Source organism: Mandrillus leucophaeus, unplaced genomic scaffold, assembly GCF_000951045.1.
Source record: "Mandrillus leucophaeus isolate KB7577 unplaced genomic scaffold, Mleu.le_1.0 Scaffold269, whole genome shotgun sequence".
NCBI lineage: Eukaryota > Metazoa > Chordata > Mammalia > Primates > Cercopithecidae > Mandrillus > Mandrillus leucophaeus.
In genome coordinates, this window is record NW_012102798.1 from 5,082,686 (window position 1) to 5,088,685 (window position 6,000).

The window sequence follows — 6,000 nt, forward strand, 5'->3', positions numbered from 1 at the left end:
AAATAAATCCCTTTGAACATTTGTTTTTACTTTATGCTTTTAGTTTTCCAGATTCCACTTTCAAGGGGTTATTGGCAGTGGCTTGTCGCAGTCACGTGGACCAAAGCAATAAGGCTTAAGTCTCAGGCATGTTTAAAATAGTTAAGCAAGCTTTTCCTCTCGTTTATTATATTAAAAAAATCTCCTTATTAAAACAGCTGAACCCAAACATATCAGCTAGTAAAGCAGTTAATTCTTTTTAGTACAACCCCTTTTAAAGAAATAAATGCCTAAGGTATAATTTGATACCTTTCTCACTATTATTTAATTTTTCCACTATCAACTCACCCTGAATCTGAGCTTAGAGTCAAAAGTTCTTCCCAGCAGTTTTCCTTCAACCTTTAGTCAAAGGCCCTTGGACTACTTGTCTCTTAACAGAATCCAACTTCTGCCAGCCTCCGGTGGTCTATTTACTATGCCAAAGCTGTTCAAGAGGACGCAGAAAAGGCTTAAGTTACCTTTCAACTTCCTTGAGCTGAGTTTCTAACTCCTTTTTCCAGACATATCAGAGAAGGACACATAAAATATCATCCTCTATTTTTATCAAGGTCTTAGTCAAAAGCTGAGCTTTTAAGACCTAACTAGAAGTTTGGGCGACAAATGTAATAATGTTTATTTGTTTAACAATCCAGGAAAGTTGAGGAATTTGCAAGCTGTTTACGGAATATGGTGATGGTGTGGGGCTTGGAATTATTCGTATTGAAATCCTGTGAAAGGTCTAGGATATACAAGGCATATGTTTTCTCTTTCTCTCGCCCTAGGGCAAAGGGCTCCAAGATTTGAATCTTCTCTTGGCGAGGCAATAAAAAAGCTTTTCTTCTTCCAGAGATGGTAGCATTATCCTGCAGTATACATATGGAAGGATAATTGAGGGCAAGGGAGTGGGAGTGGGGCTGCAGCTCCAGATCCTCCATGAATTTGTATTCTCCCAAACACAGTTCAGTTATTTAGCCCTAGGACCTACAGCTCCAGCGTGGGCGTGCAAAATGAACGTTGCTCAGCCAAAATCTTTTATTAAGCAACAAAACCCACTGAGAGTGATTCCTAACTTTGTATCTGATCCTATCCCCTATTTCCCTCCTTAGTATTTCTCTAGTCCAGCATGTCAACCAAGTTTATCTTGTCAAGCCTACTAATTCTGTCTTGTTCATGATCACATCTTCCTTTGCTTGATTTTATCATGAGGCCCTTTGTAAAACTATTCCATCCATTTTTAGATTCTTTTTCATTAAGGCCTTCTGCATTGACCAAAACTAAGTTTTCTTCAATTTTTCTTAGTGCTTTAATTATCTGATCAGAAGAAAAACCATTCCCTACTCTCATATACTATTTGATTTATTTAGTGAGGTACAGCATGATTCTCACATACAGCTGATTATTTCTCTATTTGTCTGTTGCTACTAGCACACTGGCTTGAGTTGGTCATTAAGAGGGAGTAAAAATTTCTTCCCAGTTGTTTTCCTAAGTACCCTTATATTCCTTGTATAAAATAAATTATTTAGAAAACAATTCAAATAAAGTCTTCAAACAAATTTAAATTTATCTTATCACATCCCTCATATCTGCTTGTTTTCTTGTGATTTATCTTTTAAAAATAAATTATTGGAAAAACAAAGCCAAATGTGAATGGACTGCAAGTTAGGTTTTGCTTATTTGAGGTTTTACTGTACTTTACAACATAACTTAATAAAGTGATCATCCCATGGGGAATTATATAAGTCCTTTTCTTTAGATTTTTTTTTTTCCTTATGGACCTCAGCAGCAATATATGTTCATTGTAGAAAATTTAGAAAAACACAGAAAGGCACACAGGAAGTTAGGATTGTTCAAAATTCCTTTAGATCCTTTATTCTATCTTCCCTGTTTGGCTTCACTTCATAGATTATTGCATGTTATTATAGCATCTACCTAGCCAAAGAATACCTGAACTCAGCTGATTCTGAAATTACCCACTTTGCTTTTATTTTATTTTATTGTTGGCAATATTATTCATATTTTTGATGGTAGAGGTTGAATCTGTTTAGATTTTGGGAAGCTTTCAGTGATCCAGTCATTCTTTCTTGCACTTGGGATAGTGAAGCAGGAGGAGATAGCAGATGGCTATCTACTTCATCAGAGGGCCATAACTTGGTTTACTACATAAAGCAACTCTAACAAGAAGTATTGTTGCAAGGACTCTCGTTTTTCCTACCCTGTCTTAGACATAGTATAAACAACTTTATTACCAAACTACTCATATAATTACATTCTTGTCCTTAATCCAACTGGAATCAACTTCCAAAGAGTAGGAGGTGGCAAACAGCCAGACAGTAATACTTCATTCACTGGGTGGTCACATCTATGTGACATCAAATAATTGAACGTAACTTAAACACTCAATTGACTCAAGTAAGCATTAATTAGCCAAAAGTCCACAGAGGATTGACCATTTTACTTTAACCTCTTCTCCAGCCAAAGCTTGTGGACCTAATCAATGCATTTCCCATCTGACCGGTTGAATATAGCCCATTACAATAGTGGAGTCTGCGCAATAGAATTCTCTCTCACCCCTTCTGTGGTCCATGCCTTTTTCTTGGGTCAAGATAATTGGTGAGTAGACCATAGACATGGACACAAGTTACCTTTTATAAGACATTATATGTCTGTTATTTGTGTGGTGTTTGTGTTTCTCCTAGAGTAGTTTGTAAAACCCCTGCAATCTTACTTATTTTCTAGTTTGGATTTGCTGTAGGCCATGAATTGCTTTCAAAGAGAGAAGCCGAAGTGACCATTCATCTATATATTCACTTTGGCTCACTATAAATTAGAGTGGCTCCAGTTGCCACTAAAGATCTTTCAAAGGTGACCAATTCCAAGCAAATGAATATACACATAGAAGCATAGAGCTGGCAGGGCCTTTGGAAACTATCAACCCTGTTATAGTATGAAGGAGAATATGAAGATTCTGAGAGGAGAAGCGATCCTTTTAAAGTTACCATCTAGTTAGTAAATAAGAACTTGCTTTAACAAGTCAAAAACAGATCTGAATTGTCAAGGAAAACCTCTGACCCTTAGGAATACTTCTTGGAAATTCTGGGGGTAAGATCCCTAACCGTGTACGTACAAGCGTGGGCTTGGCAGGAATACTCTGGTTTGGGGTGTTTTGAGCTAGATGACTGCTGACATCACAATCCAGAAAGAAATAGAGTACAGAAGGAAGATAGCAGATTCCTTGATCACTAAATCAGCTTTACCATGCAGACAGGATCTAATCCATATACGTCCCTATCTAAGATGATCTGGCCCAAGTGAATGGAGAATAAACCTCTAATTCTGCCTGGCCCTATGGATTCATTTGTAGCTTTTAGCACAGGACCCAAGTCCTATAGAACTAAAGTCTCAGAAATACATGAGGAGATGCCTGACTTTGGAGAACACCAAGAATGTCTTCAATGTGCCCAATATCCAAATGGTAGCTCCTATATATAGTGAGAGGAGTCAGGGGAGAACCAAACCTGTGAATTTTAAAGCAAGATAAGAACTGAATCTGATTACTACTTGTCGACACCAACTTTCTCCTCCAGAGATAGGGAATTTCCTGAGTTGTGAGTACAATTTTGTATCCACTGGGTGTAGACTAGCCAAAGAAGGGCTTTACTTCAGGGGTGGTTGAGCTTATCATGGGGAATAGACACAGGTGAACTTCTTATGACCATGGCTTCCTGGAATGAGAGATGATAGGAAAAACAATTGTTCAAGCAGCACTGGTAATAAGAATGAGCTCTCTCAGGGACTAGCTGATGGAGCTAGTTTGGGTTTGCTGTAGGTCAAGCAATAATGAATCTCTTTCAAAGAGAGACTGGGGGGAGAGGTGACCATTAACCTATATACTCACTTTGGCTCACTATTAGTGGCAGTATTTTAATTTCATTGGGACATCTTTGATGTGGTTTAGAAATAAGTCCAACTTGTTTGGTGGGGCATCCCTTGGTCCAGGAGCAATCTAGGGTCAGATTAAGTTTTTTGGATGGTTGTGAGACTGTAGAACCTACCTCATTGGTCAGATTTGGGTTGACTTAGTCACTGACCCTACAGGGTAAACATTAATACAAAATATCCCCACTTATGCTTATAATTAGAAAGTACAACACTATTCTAATGGTTTTTAGTAACAGTATTCCAAACCATATCATAAGAAGGTTATGTTACTCCAGAGAAGTAACTTTTTTTCCTTCTGTATGTATATCTTTGCTGCATTTAAGTGTATTTTTCTGGGATCACAGTTCACCTCCTGTAATTTTCCTGCTCCAGAAACTTCAATGTTCCTCTAGTTTTATAAATTTCTTAGTTGGTTTCCAACCTAGCTTTCTCTACCCTTCTTCTTGCAGTTTATTCTCTAGTCAAAATCTATTATTAGCTCTTTCCTTTGACATTTTCTGATTTCATGCCATTAATCATGCTGTTTATTCTACCTAAAATTCCTTCTCTGTCTCCTACCACCACATGTCCAAATTCTACCCATTCTTCAAAGTCTAGACAAATATCTCTTTTCACCAAAAGCCTTCCTTATTCACTATAATCACATGTCTCCATTTCTAAATTCCTAGCTATACTTCTTTAATGGTTATGTAACATTAACTTATTTTACGGTTGTTTACTTATCTTCTTGTCTCAACTATATTTGACCTAGATTTAAAAAAATTTTATAAGCTTCTTGAAGGCAGGAACTATGTTTAATTCATCTTTATACTCTGCACAGTGCCTGATGCATATGACAGGCACTTAATAAATATATGTTAAATAAATAAATGAATATTTCTATGTCTTTCTGCATATGTGTCTTTTTTCTGAGCACGTTTACCCCTTCTTTTGTTATTTAATGTTTTTCTTGTGTTCCCATCCATTTACTATCACCCTCTCTCTCATCACCTGTGAAGATATACATATATATACTCACATATATATAATGTAACTTCATACCTATTATTTAAAAACAAAGTATATATTGTATTTCTTGTGTTTGTTAGATGTTAGATACCTCGCTCTTTATCTGAAAAGTGTTCGAGTGTTTTTATATTTCCTTCATAAAATACTAAAGAGTTAAATTAAGTCACATTTTTAGTATGTCATAGTTGGTTAACTTTTTTCTTGAGGACCATTAACCTTTGATAGTGAAAACATTCCTCATTTGTGCATTGAAAACAATCTAGTTATTGTTTACTATGGTTATAACTTGTGGCATTGAGGGTAGTTGGTTTTATGAATTGTTATACTTAGCCAAGAGAAATGGACACTAAGGGACAAAGGAAGGGCAAGATAGCTCTCTTAATAAATATGAAGGGATACCATGGAGAACAGGATTTCTTTTGGTTTTATGTTGCTTCAGAAGATAGAATCTGAATCAAATGATGGAAGCTGGGGATATAAAATCAACATAAGGCAGAACTTTCTAGTAGTCAGAGCTATCTGAAAATGAATGTTAGAGTCTGAGAGGTGGTGAGTTCTCTGTCATTAAGGATATTGAAACAGAAGTTAAATGATCATGTAATGGGAAGAGAGTAGATGATATTTTGTGCATTGTATAGGAGTTAGGATAAATGATATCTCAAGTTCTATTCCCACTCTGAGAGCTTTTGGTTCTACGATTCCTTGACACACCTTCTTAAAACAGACCTAAGTGGTTTTCAAGTGTTAAGAACACGTGAAAACAGGTCAGTTCAAACCCCAAACCAGAAAAAGTTATAAGAAACATAACTAGAAGCTTCAGACAGTCCCATGATAAATCACTGTATTTGCCCACTAAATCTCACTCTGAGTTTCTTGGTAGTTAAAGCAAAAAGGGAAGAAAAAACCAAAATTGAGTTGCATAGTTCTCTGTCAAGTAAAAAAAAAACAAAACAACAACAACAACAGCAACAACAACAACATGCCCGTGAGTTCATCTGCCTAGAGAGATTTCTTTTTCCTGCCACTTATTTCCAG